Source organism: Anthonomus grandis, chromosome 20, assembly GCF_022605725.1.
Source record: "Anthonomus grandis grandis chromosome 20, icAntGran1.3, whole genome shotgun sequence".
NCBI lineage: Eukaryota > Metazoa > Arthropoda > Insecta > Coleoptera > Curculionidae > Anthonomus > Anthonomus grandis.
Genome location: NC_065565.1, coordinates 4,097,753 through 4,121,739, shown reverse-complemented (window position 1 = coordinate 4,121,739; position 23,987 = coordinate 4,097,753). Strand labels below are relative to the sequence as shown.

The 23,987-nt window shown below is 28.4% G+C and overlaps 1 protein-coding gene and 4 non-coding genes across 27 annotated transcripts in view; 2 read left to right on the top strand and 3 right to left on the bottom strand.

The window, feature by feature from the left end:
- LOC126747927 (liprin-alpha-1) overlaps positions 1-23,987 on the top strand; it is a 455,345-nt gene that overhangs the window by 280,314 nt on the left and 151,044 nt on the right. The gene's annotated exons all lie outside the window — the stretch shown is intronic.
- Trnay-gua (transfer RNA tyrosine (anticodon GUA)) lies at positions 1,762-1,855 on the bottom strand. The gene is made up of 2 exons: positions 1,819-1,855; positions 1,762-1,797 (listed from the first exon to the last, which is right to left on the bottom strand). It is a non-coding gene; the product is annotated as a tRNA-Tyr (tRNA).
- On the bottom strand, positions 7,686-7,779 carry Trnay-gua (transfer RNA tyrosine (anticodon GUA)). Its single transcript has 2 exons — positions 7,743-7,779; positions 7,686-7,721 (listed from the first exon to the last, which is right to left on the bottom strand). It is a non-coding gene; the product is annotated as a tRNA-Tyr (tRNA).
- On the bottom strand, positions 9,335-9,428 carry Trnay-gua (transfer RNA tyrosine (anticodon GUA)). Its single transcript has 2 exons — positions 9,392-9,428; positions 9,335-9,370 (listed from the first exon to the last, which is right to left on the bottom strand). It is a non-coding gene; the product is annotated as a tRNA-Tyr (tRNA).
- On the top strand, positions 10,058-10,151 carry Trnay-gua (transfer RNA tyrosine (anticodon GUA)). Its single transcript has 2 exons — positions 10,058-10,094; positions 10,116-10,151. It is a non-coding gene; the product is annotated as a tRNA-Tyr (tRNA).

Below are 23,987 nucleotides of genomic sequence, written 5' to 3'. Positions count from 1 at the left end.
AAAGCGGCACTTAATTGGTAACTAAATGGCCTACAACTTTCCCTATTTAACCAATTTTCTATCTCTTATAGTTTCCAAGATACTCATACATGTACACCCAATTTGGGCCACACTGTATGTGACATCGGGGTCATTTTATCACATATTTCAAGTGTAATGATTGAATTAAAAAATTGAATATGTAAATCTCTTATCAATTTTTTAAATAATAATAATGATCATCTTTTATTCAAAAAAAAATCGATTGACAAATATTACAAATGAGAAAAAAAAAGAGAAGTCTAGCCTAAGGCTACTCAAACTTAACCCTAATAAATAATAAATAAATTTCGGTCATACATAATAATAATATGAAGAATAATATAAATTTGCCAAAATTTTCTCTCATTTGTAAACAGAAACGTATATTATATACGTCTATTCTCACCTATAATTTTCTTAAGAAGCATTTTTCTTTCAGGCAATTATTTTCTGAAAAAAAAACGTTTTTATTAATCCTACCCTTAGCCCCCCACCCACCCCACAAAACTTTCCCGTAAGAAATTGTTTCCTAAAAATCATTGTTTTCCAAAATAATACGCATGAATAACAGGTGGTTTCGTCGTTAATATCTAATCTAATAACACAGTTTGTTTATTTAAATTTGATATAATTAAATACGTGTATATTAATAAATATTTAGTAGAAAAACAGTGCTATTAGATTGGATATTATGGACGAAAACCGGTGATTTTTCAAAAGAATTTCTTACTGGCAAATCTTTGGGGTGGGTGGGGGGGCTAAGGGTTGTGTTGATGCAAAACAATGTTTTTGCAGAACATATATATTCAATATTTAATTTAATAACACTGTTTATTTAAATTTGATACAATTTTATATATAAATATTTAGTATAAAAGCAGCGTTATTAGATTGGATAATATGAACGAAAAACAGTGATTTTTCGGAAGAATTTCATCAAATATTTGAGGTGTAGTAATTAAATTTAAAATCTAGATATGTAAATCTCGTGTCAGTTTTTTTAAATGCCGAAATTTTCTTCCTTGTGTTAACAGAATTGCATATGATATACGTATAAATTTTTTTATCACCTATAATTTTCTTACAAAGCATTTTTTTCTCAGACAATAATTTTCTGCAAAAAAACCGTTTTTCATTAGTCTTACCCTTGCCCCCCCACCCACCCCACAATACTTACCATTAAGAAATTATTTTCAAAAATCATTGTTTTCCAAAATAATACGCATGAATAACAGGTGGTTTCGTCGTTAATATCTAATCTAATAACACAGTTTGTTTATTTAAATTTGATATAATTAAATATATGTATATTAACAAATATTTCATAGAAAAACAGTGCTATTAGATTGGATATTATGGACGTTAACCGGTGATTTTTCAGAAGAATTTCATCAAATATTTGAGGTTTAGTAATCGAGTTCAAAAACTAGATATGTAATAGTAGAAAAATTGTTGGAAAATTAAGATTTCGTACATTGTTATTTAAGTGTGCTTCTACATTACTATTAAATTGTTTAAAGAACATATTGGCAATTAAGGAAGTTATTACTATAGTTATAACTATATCATTACATTGTCATATTTAAGCTTGTTACCACTTGTTTGAGTAGTTTCGCTCCTAAAAATGTTCCAAGCTGTTTTTACTTTCAGTTAATATTTAAGTTGAGTATTATAATTTTGCTTGTTCATTTTAAAATATTTAAAATTAAAATTTAAAAAAAAAATAATAAAAAAAAATGTTCCTTTGAGCCGGATTTGAACCAGCGACCTATGGATATCTATACAAACAATGTTCCACTACAGTCCACCGCTCTACCAACTGAGCTATCGAAGGTTGTTTTTATTTTAAATGAAAGTAATTTTTGTACGTATCTTAATTGGGGTCACTGCAATGCAGTTACATGATGTGATATTTAAGCTAAATGATGCATTTGCATTATTGTTTAATATTTTAATAATTAATTATCATCAATCATTAATAGTATATTTTTGTCTTAAATTTCAATTCTTAATTTACTTAAATAATAAACCACTGATAATAATACAAAATATTCGATATAACTTGAATAGTAGTTTTTCTTATTTTTAAGCAGTTTAATAAAAAATAAACGATAAATGTACATAAATAATTTCAAACTCGACGGTTAAAATGAGCAAGGCACCATTTGAGCACTCGGGTGCATTTGATTGGTTTATTTGAATTCGTTTTGTCAATAAATGCGAAAGCGGCACATATGGGTTATAGCGATGTAATTAGAGGCATTAATATCAAAGTTGTCAAAGATGTTCATATTCAGCCATCAAATGATAGAAATGTATATAGGTTTTATCAGAGGGATCAGTACTATATAGTAAATGAGCAAATCTTTCATCTTGAGTGATCTTCTTGAGGTCTGAGGAAAGCCATTTCGGAAAACTTGTATATTTTCTCAATGGAACATAGTAAGCTACGTCTATAGACAAAATTTCATAGAAGATCCATGATTGATGTCATAATTATCAGCCAAACAATCCTGCCAGTTAAGAGCAGCGAGGAAGTGATTCAGTTTTATATAATTAGCATTTTTAAAATTATCGAGCAACTTATAATGTCCAAGACCTTTTGACTTTAAAACATTGGAAAATTCAGGGCGACATTCAAAGGCAAAGTGGTGATTGCACGAGGTACGAAGCAGATCACTTCCTTTCAGTGGAAATACATTACAAGTATAAAATTATGTTGATAAATCTTTAAATAACCAAATGATTGAGTAACCTGAATTGCTGGATCTCCCCATGGACACTGGACTGAAGCAAGATAGTCGTAGTTACCAAAAACAGAAATGTTGCAATATGTGTTATGTTGCACAATATTGACGGTTGTACAAAACTATATGGTGGAATGTAAAAACCAGCAACAATAATTTGTAGTTGGCAGAAGACACTAATTAATAACAAATATTAAAACCCCTTTATCACGGGATTTCTTGCTAGTCCTGCCACACATTAATAGCTTAAATCCATTACACATAAGTTCACGATCAGATATGTTATCATTGAAATTAGTTTTAACAAAGATTAAAATCATTCATAAATTTCACGATTTTGGAGTGAATTATCAATAATTGTCGATATGTGCATTTGATGCTGAAACACAACAGATACCCGATATCTTTCTTAATGCGATCATTAAAATTAAGAGAATTAAATTCCTGCCAATTATAGATCTTGTTTAGCCAATTATAAATCTAGTTTTGTTTATGTATGGTATATCGTATACTATTTAAAGATGTTTACAAAATGGATTGAGCTTCCAAAGGAATATACTTACCATCAACAAAACGTTGAATTTGTAGCTATAGCAGACAAGTTAAATTTTAATCGTTAAATAATTGTTGATATGGAATTTATAATAAAGGTATCTATTTAAGCTTAAATTGTGGTATATTTAACTGGGGTGTCCAGGAAGTCTACCAACAAACTCTACATTTATCGTAAATATTTTTTAATTAAAAAAAAAGTGCACCACAGCATTTTTCTAAAATGAATTTTATTTGTTAATTCCTTGTTTAGTTTTGAGTTAATTTGTATTCTTAAGATATTTTTATTTGTATATCTTATTTGCTTTCATAGACGTGAATGCATTTTCTATTATTTTCTAGATTTCTGTCTAAATGACATTCCATTATTACACTATAAGATATATATAACACAGTTTCTTTATTTAAATTTGATATAATTAAATATGTGTATATTTATGGATATTATGGACGAAAATCGGTGATTTTTCAAAAGAATTTTTTACTGAAAAATGTTCGGGGTGGGTGGGGGGACAAGGGTTGTTTTGATAAAAAACAATGCCTCTGCAAAGACATTAATAACACTCTTTAATTTAAATTTCAAATAATTTTATAAATAAATATTTAGTATAAAACAGCGTTATTAGCTTGGATAATATGGAGGAGAAACAGTGATTTTTCGGAAAAACTTATCAAATATTTGAGGTGTAGTAATCAAGTAGTAATCAAAACTATAGATTTTTTATTAACTATAATTTTTTTTTAAAAGAATTTTTTTTTAGACAATTATTATCTGAAAAAAAAATGTTTTTCATTAATCCTACCCCTACCCCCCCACCCACCCCACACTACTTACCAGTAAGAAATTGTTTTCAAAAATCTTTGTTTTTCCAAAATAATACGCATGACTAATAGGTCGTTTCATCGTTAATATCTCATCTAGTAACACAGTTTGATGATTTAAATTTGATATAATTAATTAATATTATGTAATAGTAAAAAAATAATAATTAATATTATGTATATCTATAAATATTTAATAGAAAAACAGTGCTGTTTGAATAGATATTATGGACGAAAACCAGTGATTTTTCAAAAAAATTTCTTACAGAAACAAGTTTTGGGGTGGGTGGGGGTCAAGGGTTGTGTTGTTAAAAAAAAATGTTTTTGCAGAAAATATATATTCAATATTTAATTTACCAACACTGTTTATTTAAATTTCATATAATTTTAGATATAAATATTTAGTATGAACACAGCGTTATTAGATTGGATAATATGGACGAAAAACAGTAATTTTTCAGAAGAATTTCATCAAAATTGTGAGGAGTACTAATTAGACACTTTTTAAAGGAATTGCCCCTCAAGAAACCAGGCAATTGACATATTTATGCAAAAAAACTAGGGGTACCTATTCTGCCGTTCTAATGAAAAACGCAGTAACTTCAAAATTTTCGATTTTGAGATTTGTACATATTATTGTGTAAAATAAAATTCTCCATATTTAGAAAAAGTAATTTTTCAAAAAAAAAAATGCAAATGAAAAAAAAACGCGTAATAAATATGCAGTATCTGCAAAACGTAACGCTTTTCTAAAGATAAACGCAGCATCTGATTTTTCTAGTCAAAAATGCAGCATTCTACTGATGCCCATAAAATGCTGCATTAAAATCACTTTGTGGCTGGATAACTGTACGGCCCAAAACAAAAATTGGACCATGTTGTCGTACCTTGTGTATATAATAAATTCAGGAATGATTTCTGCACAAAAAATCTTTATTAAATACTTTGAGCCAGGCCACACATTTATGAGTGCAGACAGTTTTCACCACCAGGTGGAACTCCAAATGAAATACAAGAAAAATATTTACGACTTTCCAGATTTTAAGGAGGCTGTTGGGGCAGCGAATTCTAGCAAAACTCAAGTTATAGATATGAATATTCATCAGTTCTATGACTGGCTAGATTTGACATCTATAAATCGCATTAAAAAACTTAAACCAAGGCAGTAAAGCAATATTTTACACGGAAAATTATGACTATGAAAACATAAAAACTCTAGAATTTTAAAAAATTAAGACCTTAAAAGAGCCCATTTCATTACCCTGTGCAAGAAACCAACCGAGAGAAATCAACCCAGAAAAAAAATCGGCTATATTAAGAAAATTGTGTCCCCTGATGAGCACAGACAGGCAAATATTTAGGCAAGAAATCCCAGAAAATACGCTATCAAGAGATTTAAACACCTCAATTGATTAATTTTTAATTATAGTTATATAAGGGTATTATTGAACATTCAATAAGAGCAGGCACTAATTGTGCCATTCTTATTATATGTCAAATTATAATGTAATTATGTCAAATAATTGCCAAAATATGAATGGCACAATTAGTGCCTGCTCTTATTGAACGTTCAATAATTCCCTAAATTAATCATTTAATATTATTATTACTTAGTATTTTATTGACATACATTTTTCTATGTTACCTTTACTTCTGTTTAACAGTGTTACTAATTTTAATTTTAATTATGTTCCTACTTTTTTATAAAATATACAGTTAAAACGTTTTTTTTTTGCATAAAATAAAATTATAATTTGATCTCACATACTGCATTTTACGCTAGTAAATATGACATACTGCGTTTTTATTTAGCAAAACTAATGCCATTCTCTTAAAAATACTAAACAAAAACGCAGTAAGTTGAATAAAAAAGTTATTTAAGGTGCAGATTTACTGAAACCTATATCAAAAAATTTGTTTTATTTTTTTTTATAAAAGAACAATAAAAATATACATTTATAAAAAAATACAAGCAAAAAAAACGTTTTTTTGCGTTTTTCTCAAAACGCAGTATTGGTTCTAGTTTTTTCTATTTTTTTTTTTTTAAATATGCATTTTCTAAAAAAAACTCATAAGACTTTTTTAAGAAGAATTTAATGCCCTGTAAATTGATACTATTGTTTCATGCAAATAAATGCAATAAATATTTAATACAAAAACAGTGTAATTAAATTAGATTTTAAGGACGAAAAACAGTGAATTTTCAAAAGAATTTCTTACTGGGCAAATGTTTGGGGTGGGTGGGGGGGTAAGGGTTGTGTTGACGAAAAACAATGTTTTTGCAGAAAATATATATGCAATATTTATTTTAATAACACTGTTTATTAAAGTTTGATATAATTTTATATATAAATATAAAATATAAAAACAGTGGTATTAGATTTGATAATATGGACGAAAAACAATAATTTTTTAGAAGAATTCCATCAAATATTTGAGGTGAAGTAATCGAGTTTAAAAACTAGATATGTAAATCCCGTGTCAATTTTTTTAAATGCCGAAATTTTCTCCCTTGTGTACATAAAATCGTATATAAAATACATATCATCTCGAGTTTAATAAATACACCTTGCCGATATACGGTTGATGAGTAAACCAATAGTTTTTTGGTTTAATTTAAAAACTGTATTTGTGAACCTGGATAACGAAAAGTTATCTAGAATCAAAAAAAAAACAAACTATAGATTTTCTTACAATTTTCTTAAAAAGCATTTTTTCGCAGGAAATAATCTTCTGCAAAAAAAAACGTTTTTCATTAATCTTACCCTTAACCCCCCACCCACCCCACACTACTTACCAGTAAGAAATTGTTTTCAAAAATTATGGGTTTTTAAAATAATACGCATGAATAACAGGTGGTTTCGTCGTTAATATCTAATCTAACAACACAGTTTGTTTATTTAAATGTGATATAATTATATATATATGTATATTAATAACTATTTAATACAAAAATAGTGATATTAGATTAGATATTATGGACGAAAAAGGATGATTTTCTAAAAGAATTTCTTACTGAAAAAATATTTGGGGTGGGTGGGGGGGCAAGGGTTGTGTTGTTAAAAAACAATGTTTTGCAGAAAATATATATTCAATATTTAATTTAATAGCATTGTTTATTCACATTTGATATAATTTTATATATAAATATTTATTATAAAAACAGCGTTGCTAGATTGGATAATATGGACGAAAAACAGTGATTTTTCAGAAGAATTTCATCAAATATTTGAGATTTAGTAATCGAGTTTATAAACTAGATATGTAATAGTAGAAAAAAGTTAAGATTATTTAAGTTTGCTTTTACACTACTATTAAATTATTTAAAGAACATATTTGCTATTAAGGAACTTATTATTATATCATCACATTGTTATGCTTAAGTTTGATAGGCTTGTTACCACTTGTTTGAGTAGTTTCGCTTCTAAAAATGTTCCAAGCTGTTTTTACTTTCAGTTAATATTTAAGTTGAGTATTTTAATTTTGCTTGTTCATTTTAAAATATTTAAAATTAAAATTTAAAAAAAAAATAAGAAAAAATGTTCCTTCGAGCCGGATTTGAACCAGCGACCTATGGATATCTATACAAACAATGTTCCACTACAGTCCACCGCTCTACCAACTGAGCTATCGAAGGTTGTTTTTATTTTAAATGAAAGTAATTTTTACACTGATCTAAATTGAGGTCACTTTGCGATGCACTTATATGCCATATTTATCACAGATGTTGTAAACAGTAAATAATTTTATTATTTAAATAACTGTATCTAAAATTATATAATAATTCTATTAAAAAGTTACGAACGGTATTAAAAAAGCTATTCAGTTTGTTGAATTTAGTTTGTTGATGATGAATTCATGTATACAGGTTGAACCAAAAATAAGCAACGACCATCAAGTTCAATTTTTTAAATGGAAACACCTATTATTTATTCCATTTTTGAATTCTGCATAGAATTTTAAGTATATTTTGTATACCATGTCTATACCTAATACTAACATTATTAATAAACTTGCAACTGTTTGGGTCATTTGAGCATATTCAAACATATTTTTTCATGGTTTTTTAACAGATATACTTGATTGTTGAAATCATTAGATATTTTACTCGATTTATAAGAAAATGCACGTAAATCAACTCGACAAGTTACTTGCTGTCAAAATTCATTTAATTCAGGAGCTTATTGAAAATTATCACATGCCCAGGATACAGTTTTGCGAAATAATGATGAATAAATGTAATGCAAACGCACATTGTTTTTTCCGACCATGCAAGTTTTTTTTTAATATTTCTGTAAATAGGCAAAATTTTCGTTACTGGGCACCAGAAAATCCACACTGGAGTATGGAAAGTCCACACACAATTTCCCAATAAGTTAAACGCATGGGCAGAATTGCACATTAATTGTGAGTCCCTATTTTATTGAGGGCGTACTTACCTCTGAAAAATATTTAAATTTGCTTCAAAATCAGATAGTGCCTGGTTTAATTGCACTTTATCCAAATGGTAAAAACCCATTTATAAAAGCAGATTCGATATGGTGCCAACGGGATGGTAGAGCACACTATTCGCGAACAGTACGAGATTACATTTTCCCAAATAGATGGATTGGAAGGAGGGGTTTGATTGAATGGCCAGCGAGGTCGCCTGATTTAACCCCATTGGATTTTTATCTACGGGGTTATCTAAAATCTAAAGTTTATTTTGATAAACCTGAAAGTTTAGAAAAATTAAAAAAATAGAAGTAGAGGTAAACGATAAGTAAAGTATTCCAAAAATTTGAATATCGACTTGGTTACTGTCAGGAAGTTACTGGTCAACAATTTATATATTTATTTTAATTTTTTTGTTTTTTTTTTTATAAACTATTTTAAAAATTCATGCTTAATTATAAAAAATTTAATTGCAAATTTCTTAATAAATATTGAGGTTAGGTATAGGACATGGTATACAATATATACTTAAAATTTTATGCAGAATTAAAAAATAAAATAAAAAATGGGTGTTTCTATTTAAAAAAATTAAGTATACTATTATTAAGTAATACATGAATTCATCATCAAAAAAATAGCGACAAAAAATAAAAATTAAGAATATAATAAGAACACACCCCTGAATTTTAAATGAATTTGTTCCAACTTGCGCGTCTTTATTAAATTAATTAAAATTTAAATTTTATTAAAAAAAATGTTCCTTCGAGCCGGATTTGAACCAGCGACCTATGGATGTCTATACACGCAATGTTCCACTACAGTCCACCGCTCTACCAACTGAGCTATCGAAGGCTATGTTTGCAATTGTGAATTTTTTAATGTAAAAGTATTTTTATAAAAATCTTAATTAGGGTCATTCAATGTAACGTTGATGTGGTGCAATAATGAAAGCTGATAATTTTCGCGTATATTAATAATAACAAATAATGTACAGTGTTGAACCGAGCTGATATATACCTAGTATAAACTAATATTGTTACGGTATCTACCACAATTAATACAATGACAAAATAACCCTTAACTGTTCTTATTAAAATATTGATATTAAATAATTTCTTCTTAATACCGAGAGCTACGTTACATTAGATTAAATTATAATGTATAATTTATTTATTGCGTGTGTACTATAGAAATAGTTGATAATAATAAGATAACACTAAATAAACAGAAAGTTTTCTATTTTAAGAATAAAATAATTAAATTAAATGATGATTAAGAATTATATTTTATATATCTTCCTTGTTACAGGTCATACTTTTGAGCTATCATTAAAAATTATTATTTATGTAAAATAATAACTAATTAATTAAACAATAATGCAAAGGCATCATTTAGCTTAAATAATACATAATAAATAACTGCATTGCAGTGACCCCAATTTAGATACGTACAAAAATTACTTTCATTTAAAATAAAAACAACCTTCGATAGCTCAGTTGGTAGAGCGGTGGACTGTAGCGGAACATTGCGTGTGTAGACATCCATAGGTCGCTGGTTCAAATCCGGCTCGAAGGAACATTTTTTTTGTTATTAATTTTTTTCATTTATTTATTTATTTAACAGTTGGACATAAGCTTATAAATCAATACATGGACATATTTGAAACAATAAAACTGTTGTAAAATGATACTTGAAAGATTGCTAAACACCTATAAACTTCTATGAAGGATCGTACTGAGCAATTGGGATTAATATATCTATTTGTTAATTTGAAATTATTGTGATTTCTAGTACCTGGTATATACTTCTCCAAAAACCCTCAAGCTACTAAGGATATAATAAGGCAGCTTTTGATTTTTAATTTTAAAATAAATAAATAGACACTGACCTTAATCTTTTGATACTCAATAAGGATACATTGAGAGTAAAAGGATAACATTGTATTTGTTATTGTTACATTATTGAGTGCAATGATAGGTACATAGTAAGGATTACAGGATAATATAGATTTTATTGTCCACCCCACACTACTTTGTAGTAAGAAATTGTTTTCAAAAATCATTGTTTTTCAAAATAATACTCATGAATAACAGCTGGTTTCGTCTTTAATATCTAATTTAATAACACAGTTTGTTTATTTAAATTTGATATAATTATATATATGTATAGTAATAAATATTTAATATAAAAACATTGCTATTAGATTGGATATTATAGACAAAAAACGGTGATTTTTCAAAAGGATTTTTTACTGGAAAAATGTTTGGGGTGGGTGGGGGGTGTAAGGGTTGTTTTGATGAAAAACAAAATTTTGCAGTAAATATATACTCAATATTTAATTTAATAACACTGTTTATTTAAATTTGATATAATAATATATATGTATATTAATAAATTGTTAATACAAAACAGTGATACTATATTGGTTATTATGAAGAGAAAATAGTGATTTTCATAAGAATTTCTTACTGGGAAAATGTTTGGGGTGGGTGGGGGGCTAAGGTTTTTTTTGACAAAAAATATGTTTTTGCAGTGCTTTCATTTCAAAACAATCCACCCTAATAATTTTCTTAAAAAAAAAAAAAAAGATATACAGGGAGACGTTTAATTATGCACTTACTGAAGTTCTGTCAATCACCTCCTCACCTCCAGCTAACCTCACTTTAATATGTCAAATGGGAACCCCCATCGTGTGATACATCATAATAAGCAGCGTAAAATTCTCTATTCAACGGTACCAAAAAAAATAGAAGCGAAAATGTCTAGATATAATGAATATTTTATTTACGCCAAACTTTGGTATGTCAAATGGCTACCCCATGGTGTGATACATTATTTTAAAGGACATTCATTATGCTATCAGTGGTTGTAAAAAAAATAAAATTGATTGACCAAGAAGCAATTAAAGTGTAAATCGGTAGGGTAGAAAAACAAATTTAATTAGTTTAACAAATTTATTTTATTAAATGTGCAAAATGCGCGCCGTTATTAGCAAGACAATAAAAAAGCCTATTTTCAAACTTCTTACGAACATTGGCAAGGGTCTGCCCGCTAATTTCTCTGCATTCTTGGAATATTCTTTTTTTTAAAGTCTCAGGTGGGGTTTTATAAACTTTGCTTTTTAAGTAGCTCCAAAGAAAAAAGTCTAGTGGGGTTAGGTCCGAAGACCGCGCAGGCCATTCGATTGCACCACGTCTGCCAATCCACTTTTCTCGAAAATTTTCATGAAGCCACTCTCGAACTACCAAAGTGTAGTGCGCGGGAGCTCCATCCTGCTGAAAATGTTTATTATTTTCATTCAATAATATAGCACCATGTTGATCTACTTGATTTTCCATAGATTGGATGATGGAAGGGTATATTGCATTTTTTAAAAGGTTTAAATAAATTTCTCCAGTCAAATTTTCTTCCAAAAAAAATGGCCCGATTATTTCATTCCCATAAATTCCTGCCCAAACATTAATTTTTTGGGTATGGCCTTCCCGAAAAACATGCGGATTTTCATTATCCCAGTATCTACAGTTATGTCTGTTCACCAGGCCATTTAAAAAAAAGGTCGATTCGTCACTGAAGCAAATGTTCTTCAATAAATGGGGATCGTCGTCAATTCGCTGGCACATCACTTCACAAAATTGAATTCTCCTATCAAAATCTTCTTCTCCGAGTTCATGAAGAATATGAATTTTATAAGGAAAAGAAGAAAAGAGCTTATTTTTTTTAAAACTTAATGTACGGAACCACTGGAAATATTTGTTAGTTTTGCGGCCTTTGGTATAGACAAAGTTGGATCCACAGCAATTTTTTTCTTATTGCAAATCGATCCCGTCTCCCAAATTTTCGTATCAATTCTAATACGTATTTATGGCTCACGTTTTTATCTTGATACCTTTCATTAAATGCGCTCGCGGTTCTGTGAGCACACCGATCTTGAGCTCCATAAAGGCAAATTATTTCTATTCTTTCGGCTAGCGTAAACACTATTTTATTAACTCACTGTTTTAACTAAAATTGAGAAATTGCACGCGTTAAACTGACAGTTTTAACAATAATAAATCGCCTGCTTTTTAAATGCCTTTAAAATGTAAGGTGTTGCAGTGTTTTTTTGTACCTATTAGGTAGGTTTCGCAAAAAATATAAGTGAAATAAATAATAATAATAATAAAGCATTTATTTAGCATAAAAAAGCTACATATAAGTACAAGTTTGCCTTATTAGTCTTATTACAATAGTAGAAATAGAAGAAAAAAAAAAAACAACATTTGTAAATATGTGAAAATTAAATAAAAATAAAAAGTGTAATGTATGTACAGGACACAAACAAAAAGAAACAAGAATAAATCTACAGTACCTAATTTAACAAAAACATTATTAATACAAATACAAATTTAATACAAATACAAATACCAGGGGGCAACAATAAAATTAAACAAAGATAAAACTTAACTTATTAACAAATAATAAATAAAATAATTAAAAACGGGCTAAAATGTGTAAAACTAAAAATAAACATGTAAAATATTTATATTAAGGACGAGAAACAAAAGAAATGAGAATAAACCTACAGTGCTAAGATGTATAAATAAAATAAATAAAAACGGGCTAAAATCTGTAAAATTAAAATAAACAATCATAACTATCTGTACTAACAGTTATCTAAAAGAAATTTTCTTAGGAGCCTTTTGAACCGGTTTAGATTATCACAGTTTTTTATTATCACAGGTAATTTGTTAAATTCAGATAATCCCTTATATAAAACCGAGTTTTGCATTTGGGTCGAATTGCACCGTTCCAATAAAATAAAATCTGTACGATTTCTCGTATGATAACTATGAATATCACTAAATACCTTCAATCCATTACACAAATAGTTAGGTAACAAATTATGTTTAAGTTTAAAAACAAACAGATACACATTAAATAAAACCCTTTGCTTCACAGACAACATATTCAAAACATTCAACATACATTTAATTGGCGTACACCAACTACATTTTAAAATTTGTCTCATAGCTCTATTTTGTATTTTCTCCATTTGGTTTATTTTATACTGAGGTAGATTAAATAAAAAAGTCGAACAGAATTGTAAGTGTGGGAGAGCAATAATATTATAGAGTTGTAGTTTTGTATGCATGCTTAAGTTTTTACCTATTCGAGTTATAAAACCGACTTTTTTTGAAAATTTTCGCATTACATAGTCAGTATGAGCTTGAAAGTTTAAATTGCAGTCCAACATTATGCCTAAATATTTAATTTCCCCATCATAAGTAATATTTTCCCCATTTACAGCTATGTGCATACTTTGGATTTCCGCTTCACTAAGCTTTGATTTCTTTCTAAATATGCAAAATTTGGATTTATCAGTATTTAAACATAGCTTATTTATACACAGCCTCAAAAATACGCTCCAAATCATCATTCAAATCTTTCTGCATTTGTTGTAAGTTTTTACCTATAATATAAAGCATTGTGTCGTCAGCAAAAAGAATAATTTTACACCTAAGTGTTACTCTAACCATATCATTAATATAGATTAAAAATAACAGCTGACCCAAAACCGTTCCTTGTGGTACACCATATTTAACATTTACAGACTCCGACAAACAATTTTTATAAGGCACACGTTGAGATCTTTTATTCAAGTATGACTTAAACCACTCTAAAACAGTATTCTTGATTCCTATATGCTCTAATTTGTTTATTAAAATACTCCTATCTACTGTTTCAAAAGCCTTCTTAAAATCAAGAAAAACGGCATAGTTATCACAGTTGACGGCCCTAAGAAAATCATCACACATACCAACAACAACAGACTCGCAAGAATGGTTCTCTCTAAAACCTGATTGGTTAGGAATAATTATTTGATTCGTATCACAGAAGTTTAGCAACTGTTCTTTAACAACAATTTCTAAAACCTTCTCATATATTGGCACCGTATTTATTGGACGAAACTCATTATATAATTTCGTGTTATTTACCTTAGGAACAGGAATGATAGTTGTTAGTTTCCAAGATTCTGGAAAAACACCATTGCTAAGTGATGTGTTAATAACATCTAAAAGACGATTACCAACTGCATATACTACGTCACAAAGGACTTGCTTAGAGATGCCACACTCACCCCCACCCACATTTTTTAGGTTTTTTATAATTTCCTTCATTCTAACCATTGTTAATTTTTCAAAATTACTAAATATTCCACTATGCACTGTGGGTCCAATATAAAAGGGTACAGCATTTTGTGGAAGTGGTATATCCCCAATTATACCGTCAATGCTATACACAAAATACTTATTAAATCTATTAGCTATGTCTGCCTCTTGGTTGATTACTTCTGTTTCAAACCTGATTACGTCTGGCAATTCTTGCTTTTTCCCAGGTAAAAGAGTTTTAAGGTTTTTCCACAGTTCTTTTGGGTTACTTTTATTTAAGTCTATTGTTTCTGCGTAAAATTTTTCTTTTTCTGTTCTTATTTTACTTACAATGATATTTCTTTTCCTCTTGTATTCTTGCCAGTTATTTTCACTTCCACTTATAACAGCTCTTTTGTATAATAGATCCCTTTCACGCATCATTTCTCTTATTTCAGAAGTAATCCATTTTTTGTCGAGATATTTTTGATTTTGGACTATCTTGACCCTGGGATACATACACATATAAAGTTATAAGACTGCAAAGATTTTTGCAAAAAATTTGAAGACACTTTTTAACTTTTTTTTCTCGCGAATAACGGTACACATTCTTTACTTAAAAAAATAAATAATTTGCTTGAACTGAATGTACTGTTTGTTACCACACATTTTAACTTCTAAATTGCTTGTATTTTTTTTGATCTATTATAAAAAATGTAAGAATTTTAAAATAATGTAGGTACCACACTAAAACTATTCATTTAAAATACCAAACTTTGGCGTAAATAAAATATTCATGATTTCTAGACATTTTCGCTAACTATTTGCTTACACATTTACCGATTTAATTTTTTTTTGGTACCGTTGAAAAGAGAATTTTACGCTGCTTACTATGATATATCACTCGATGGGGGTTCCCATTTGACATATTAAAGTGAAGAGGTGATTGACAGAAATTCAGTAAATGCATAATTAAACGTCCCTCTGCATATCTAATTTGACGTGTTTTTTTTTTTTTTTTTTTTTTTTTTTTCTTTAAGAAAGTTATTAAGGGTGAATTGTTTTGAAATGAAAGCACTGTATATTCAAAAACAAATTTAATAACACTGTTTATTTAAAAAAAAAAAACTAATATCTCCTTTTAAAAAAAATTGAATTATCACTTATTTGCGATAAGGTTTTTTCACGTTTTACTCAATGTAATGTAAGTATAGATACAAAAACTATAGATTTTTTTATAATTTTCTTAACACGCATTTTTTTACAGGCAATCATTTTTTGCAAAAAAACTTGTTTTTTATTAATTCTACCCTTACCCCCCCCCACCCACCCCACAATATTTACTAGTAAGAAATTGTTTTCAATAATCTTTGTTTTCCAAAATAATACGAATAAATAGGTGCTTCCATCATTAATATCTAATCAAATAACACAGTTTGTTGACTTATATTTCATGTAATTATATATATGTATATTAATAAATATTGAATACAAAAATAGTGCTATTAGATTGGATATTATGGACGAAAAACGGTGATTTTTTAGAAGAATTTCTTACTGGCAAATGTTTGGGGCAAAAGGGTTGTTTTGATAAAAAACAAAATTTTGCAGTAAATATATATTCAATATTTAATTTAATAACACTGTTTATTTAAATTTGATATAATTATATATATGTATATTAATAAAATGTTAATACAAAACAGTGATACTATATTGGATATTATGAAGAGAAAACAGTGATTTTTCATAAGAATTTCTTACTGGGAAAATGTTTGGGGTGGGTGGGGGGGGGTGGTAAGGTTTTTTTTGTTAAAAAAAAATGCTTTTGTAGTAAATATATATTCAGCAATAAATTTAATAACACTGTTTATTTAAAAAAAAATCTAATAACTCATCTTAAAAAAATTGAATTTCTACTTATTTGCGATAAGCTTTTTTCACGCTTTACTCAAAAACCTAAGGTTACGTGAGATAAATATAGATACAAAAACTACAGATTTTTTAAAAATTTTCTTAAAAAGCGTTTTTTCTTAATATAATCGGCATTAATTTTCTGCAAAAAACCCGTTTTTCATTAACCCTACCCTTAAACCCCCCACCCACCCCACACAGCTTACCAGTAAGAAATTGTTTAAAAAAATCATTGTTTTCCAAAATAATACACATGAATAACATCTGTTTTTGTCACTAATATCCAATCTAATAACACAGTTTGTTTATTTAGATTTGATATAATTAAATATATGTATATTTATAAATATTTAATAGAAAAGCAGTGCTACTAGATTGGATATTATGGACGAAAACCAGTGATTTTTCAAAAGAATTTCATAAAATATTAAAGGTCTTTGGAATTTATAAATAAATAAATAGACACTGACCATAATCTTTTGACACTTAATATGGGCACAACTAGAGTATAAGAACTACATTTAAGAAATCAATCTCATTGCTTTATTTTGCACTCACTCCAGTCAACTGATCTTATAATGTGGCAAATTAAATAGTAAAGTAAAACAATATTACAAATAAGGAAGAGTCAACAAGTGAGCAGTCGACAATGACCCTGTTGATAAAAAAACTACTTTCTTCGAAATTTTCACAATAGTGTATTTTATTAGGTATTACGTCACTTATAGCAAAAATCAATTTAGAAAATCTCACTTGCTCAAAAATTGAAAAGAAGAAGAAAATAGATTTATTCACGTATTTAAAAGACATATAAACTCAAATCTATAATGATACCGTTCAATATACTTAATTTAATTTAAGTTCAATAAGTTTTAAATACAATAATTTACTTGAGGTATAATAGATTTTTTATATACCTAGGAGCTGAGGTTTAATCTATTATTTATGCAGCTCGTTTCTTTTTTTCAATATCCTACCTAACTTTGTTATGAATAATTAAATTTGACTAATTTTAATTAAATTTAAAAAAAATGACAAAAACAACAAGAAGACTTACTTTTTAAGAAATACCTAATTTGAACTATAATTTAAAAAAAAACAAACTTAATAATAAGTAACTCATGATGCATTCGTCTCAACAATACAGATTTTACTTATAATTATTGTTTCATAAACGTTAATGCATTCCCTATTTCTTTTCAAGATTTCTTTGTGTATGATAATAGAGGCTATTTACGTGTATGAAAACTATATCGTATCCTACACAGTGGCATATTATGTGATATCGGTGTAATTTTATCACATATTTGAGGTGTTTTACTCGAAAACCTGAAGGTTATGTGAGAAAAATATACAGGGTGGCCATTTGAAAACGAAAGAGAGCCTATTTTGGGTCCCTCAGAACATTTGCGAAAAAATCCTCGGACCCATCAATTTTTGATTCAAGGGGGAACGATTTTTTTGCTAGTTTTTCCTGAGGGCAAAGCCCTAGCGGGGGTGACAAGGGCCCCCAAAATTTTAAATGGAACGGGGAGTCGAGTGATACCTTATTTTGAAGGTATTTTTATGTGGTTTATAACCCTAAAGTTTTAAATCGTTACTATTTGCCTAGTCAGTACAGGGGCTAATAAAAGTTACAAAAAAATGATAATAAGTATAATTTTAAATAAAGGGCTTAAAGATAAAATCAATCAAGTAAATATTCAAAATGTTGGCCTTCGACTTCCATACAATAATACAGGTTTTGTTCAAACCTTTCCCGTACATTTTGCAAAATTTCTGGGGTGATTTGACGACATTCATCAATTATTCTTTGTCGCAAATGGTCTAGCGATGTTGACTGACTAGCATCACCTATAATTATTTTAAAAAACATTTTTTTCTCAGGCAATAATTTTTTGCAAAAAAACCATTTTTTATTAATCCTAGCCTTACCCCCCCCACCCACCCCACACTACTTACCAGTAAAAAATTGTTTTCAAAAATCATTGTTTTCCAAATACTAATACGCTGAATAACAGCTGGTTTCGTCGTTAAAATCTAATTTAATAACACAGTTTGTTTATTTAAATTTGTTTTTCTAAATTATATTAATAAATATTTAATACAATTTCAGTGCTCTTAGATTGGATATTATGGACGAAAAACGCTGATTTTTCAAGAACATTTCTTACTAAAAAAATGTTTGGGGTGGGTGGGGGGGCAAGGGTTTTGTTGATAAAAAACAATGTTTTTGCAGAAAATATATATTCAATATTTAATTTAATAACACTGTTTATTTAAATTTCATATAATCTTATATATAAATATTTAGTATAAAACAGCACTATTAGATTGAATAATGTGGACAGTGAAAAACAGTGATTTTTCAGATGAATTTCATTAAATATTTGAGCTGTAGTAATTTGACACTTTTTAAAGGAAATTGATTTTTTTTTAATTTGATATATATTAAAAACCTCAATGCTTTTTTATATTCAAGAAACAAGGTAAGCGACATCTTTGTGCAAAAAACTAGGGGTATCTACTAGTTCTAGTTTTTCCCAGTTTTCTCAAAAACTATGCATTTTACAATAATAAAAAGACTTAAAAAAAAAAAATTCGATGCCTCGTAATTTGATATTGAAGGGTTGTGTAAGTAGTATAGTTGCGTAATAATAAGTTAAGTTTGTAAGTTGTAAAGGTTAAAGTTAGGTTATGTGAGACAAGTATAGATACATAAACCATAGATTTTTTATCACCTATAATTTTCTTAAAAAACATTTTTTCGAGGCAATAATTCTATGTAAAAAACCGTTTTTCATTAATCTTACCCTTACCCCCCCACCCACCCCACACTACTTAACAGTAAGAAATTGTTTTCAAATATCAGTGTTTTCCAAAATAATACGCATGAGTAACAGATGGTTTCGTCGTTAATATCTAATTTAATAACACAGTTTGTTTATTTAAATTTGTTTTTCTAAATTATATTAATAAATATTTAATACAATTTCAGTGCTCTTAGATTGGATATTATGGACGAAAAACGCTGATTTTTCAAGAACATTTCTTACTAAAAAAATGTTTGGGGTGGGTGGGGGGCAAGGGTTTTGTTGATGAAAAACAATGTTTTTGCAGAAAATATATATTCAACATTTAATTTAATAACACTGTTTATTTAAATTTCATATAATCTTATATATACATATTTAGTATAAAACAGCACTATTAGATTGAATAATGTGGACAGTGAACAGCAGTGATTTTTCAGAAGAATTTCATTAAATATTTGAGCTGTAGTAATTTGACACTTTTTAAAGGAAATTGATTTTTTTTAATTTGATATATATTAAAAACCTCAATGCTTTTTTATTACTCAAGAAACAAAATAAACGACTCTTTGTGCAAAAAACTAGGGGTATCTACTGGTTCCAGTTTTTCCCAATTTTCTCAAAAACTATACATTTTGCAATAATAAATAATATTGCGAGAAAAACTCATAAGACCTTTAAAAAAAAATTCGATGTCTCGTAATTTGATATTGAAGGGTTGTGTAAGTAGTAAAGTTGTGTAATAATAAGTTAAGTTTGTAAGTTGTAAAGGTTAAAGTTAGGTTATATGAAACAAATACAGTAAAACTCCTCTAATTCGAACTTCTTTATCTCGAAATATTCCCTAATTCGAATATTTTATACTACCAAAAAAGGTATTATCAAGTTTATATGATATTTTATCTCTATAAGTCGAATTTCTCTATCTCGAATTTTTCTATAAGTCGAAATAACGTTTAACGCATTGCCGATGGCTAACTCGAATTTTGCGGGGAAGTACAGACATTTTTCTAGGAAAAAATTTGTTTGTTACATGGATTTGCTATTGCATCATTTTTCTTTTTATTAGTTCAAACGGAAAAAGGCTCTCATCGCGACGTGGCGGTTTTGTGGTTACAGTTTTTTGGTGCGTATGCGAATTAAGACAATTTGTTTTTATTAAAAATAATTATGGCTAAGAGAAATTTAAAGTGCTTACCATTATGTGAGAAATTAAAATTAATTGCTGAAGCGGAAAAAGGTGAAAAGAAAAAGAAGGATATTGCCGAACAGTTTGGGATACCACCCAATACTCTGTCAACTATACTAAAAAACAAGGATAGACTTTTAGAAAAAAAAAGATGATTACGCTTCAAACTGTAAGAGGAGAAGGCTTACACCTTGTGTGAATGAAGATATTGATGAAGCAATGCTTAAGTAGGTTACTACGGCACGAAATAAAAATCTCCCTCTATCTGGAACTCTTATAAGAGAAAAAGCTAAGGAGTTTGCAACTGCTTTAGGGCGGGACGATTTTGCAGCTAGCATAGGATGGTTAGATAAGTTTAAAACTAGGCATAACATCGTTCAAATGTCTTTATGTAGTGAAAGTGCTTCTGCAGATTTGGCGTCTTGTGAAGAATGGCAAAAGAATGTATTGCCCACTCTGATCGGTCAATATGATAAGGATGACATTTGTAATGCTGATGAAACAGGAGTTTTCTTTAAATGTTTACCCAACAAAACACTAGCATTTAAAGGACCAAAATGCCATGGTGGCAAAAACAGCAAGGAACGAATTACAGTTATGGTTGGAAGTAATATGAGTGGGACTGAAAAGCTTAGGTTGCTAATCATTGGTAAGTCAAAGAATCCACGTTGTTTTAAGGGCATTAAATCATTTGCAGTGGACTATGAGTTTAATAAAAAAGCATGGATGACAAGTGAGATTTATGAAAAATGGCTATTAAAGCTTGATAAGAAATTTGCAGCCCAAAGAAGATAAGTTTTACTATTCGTTGATAATTGTCCTGCACATCCCAAGTCTGTTAAATCTAAGTTAAAAAATATTAAACTTGAATATTTTCCGCCTAACCTTACGTCAATCTTACAACCCATGGATCAAGGAATTATAAAAAATTTGAAGCAACATTATAGGAAGCGGATTGTTATGAAAGTTTTAGCCCATATGGAAGTGGCAACTCCTACAACTGTGACGTTACTTGACGCAATTCAAGATCTTAATAAAACGTGGACTCTGGACGTAAAAGAACAAACCATTGCTAATTGCTTTAGAAAAGCAGGATTTGTTAAAGATAAAGTTCAACAAGATGCTGATAACTGGGACGAGGATAACCTTGTTCCATTATCTGAATTAAAAACCCTGTGGACCTCATACAGAAGGGCTATAAACATGAGTGATGTTTCATTTGAAGACTATGTGACGATTGATGATAATGTACAAACAACAGGTTTTCCAACTGATGAAGAGATCCTAGAAAGCGTAGTAGAAAATCTTGTTCCAAATAAAAAAGGTAGGCTAGTCTAGATTATGCCTTTTTAAATTGTAAGAATTGCTTTGTATTGTTTCAGACCCTGAAGAAAATGAAGATGATGGCCAAAGCGAAGGTGAGACTGTTCCGACACCTACAATTGGCGAGACGATTTCTGCTATTGAAAAGAGAAGATGTTTTATTTTATCCAGAGAAAATATTCCATATGAAATACACAATTCTTTAAATTTATTAGAAGATTTTATAGATAAGGAAAAATGGACCAATTTCACACAAAAAAAAATAACTGACTTCGTTAAAAAAAAATTATATGCATACATATTATGTAACACATACAACATACAAAATTTTAGTTTTATACGAAGAAAATACTTTTTTTGGTACTAATAAACAATAACCCCTTAATTAGGCGTTTTTTTCTGTAAGTCGATTTTTCCATAAGTCCAATTTTTTAGTCTGTCCTTTGAAGATTCGAGTTAGAGAAGTTTCACTGTATAGATACATAAACTATAGATTTTTTTATCACCTATAATGTTCTTAAAAAAACATTTTTTCGAGGCAATAATTTTCTGCAAAAAACCGCTTTTCATTAGTCTTACCCTTACCCTCCCACCCACCCCACACTTCTTACCAGTAAGAAATTGTTTTTAAAAAATCATTGTTTTCCAAAATAATACGCATGAATAACAAGTGGTTTCATCGTTAATGTCTAATCTAGTAACACAGTTTGTTTATTTAAATTTGATATAATTATACATATGTATATTAATAAATATTTAATACAATATCAGTGCTCTTAGATTGGATATTATAGACGAAAAACGCTGATTTTTCAAGAACATTTCTTACTAAAAAAATGTTTGGGGTGGGTGGGGGGGCAAGGGTTGTGTTGATAAAAAACAATATTTTTGCACAAAATATAAATTCAATATTTAATTTAATAACACTGTTGATTTAAATTTCATATATAAATATTTAGTATAAAACAGCACTATTAGATTGAATAATATAGACAGTGAAAAACAGTGATTTTTTAGAAGAATTTTATCAAATTTTTGAGGTGTAATAATTAGACACTTTTTAAAAGGAATTAAATTTTCTTTTATTTGATATATATTACAAACCTCAATGCTTTCTTTATACTCAAGAAACAAGGTAACCGACATCTTTGTGCAAAAAACTAGGGGTATCTACTGGTTCCAGTTTTTCCCAGTTTTCTCAAAAACTATGCATTTTGCAATAATAAATAATATTGCAATAAAAACTCATAAGACTTAAAAAAAAAATTCGATGCCTCGTAATTTGATATTGAAGGGTTGTGTAAGTAGTAAAGTTGTGTAATAATAAGTTAAGTTTGTAAGTTGTAAAGGTTAAAGTTAGGTTATGTGAGACAAGTATAGATACATAAACTATAGATTTTTTATCACCTATAATTTTCTTAAAAAACATTTTTTCGAGGCAATAATTCTATGTAAAAAACCGTTTTTCATTAATCTTACCCTTACCCCCCACCCACCCCACACTACTTAACAGTAAGAAATTGTTTTCAAGTATCAGTGTTTTCCAAAATAATACGCATGAGTAACAGATGGTTTTGTCGTTAATATCTAATTTAATAACACAGTTTGTTTATTTAAATTTGTTTATCTAAATTATATTAATAAATATTTAATACAATATCAGTACTCTTAGATTGGATATTATGGACGAAAAACGCTGATTTTTCAAGAACATTTCTTACTAAAAAAATGTTTGGGGTGGGTGGGGGGGGGCAAGGGTTTTGTTGATGAAAAACAATGTTTTTGCAGAAAATATATATTCAATATTTAATTTAATAACACTGTTTATTTAAATTTCATATAATCTTATATATACATATTTAGTATAAAACAGCACTATTATATTGAATAATATGGACAGTGAACAGCAGTGATTTTTCAGAAGAATTTCATTAAATATTTGAGCTGTAGTAATTAAATACTTTTTAAAGGGAATTGATTTTTTTTTAATTTGATATATATTAAAAACCTTAATGCTTTTTTATACTCAAGAAACAAGCTAGAC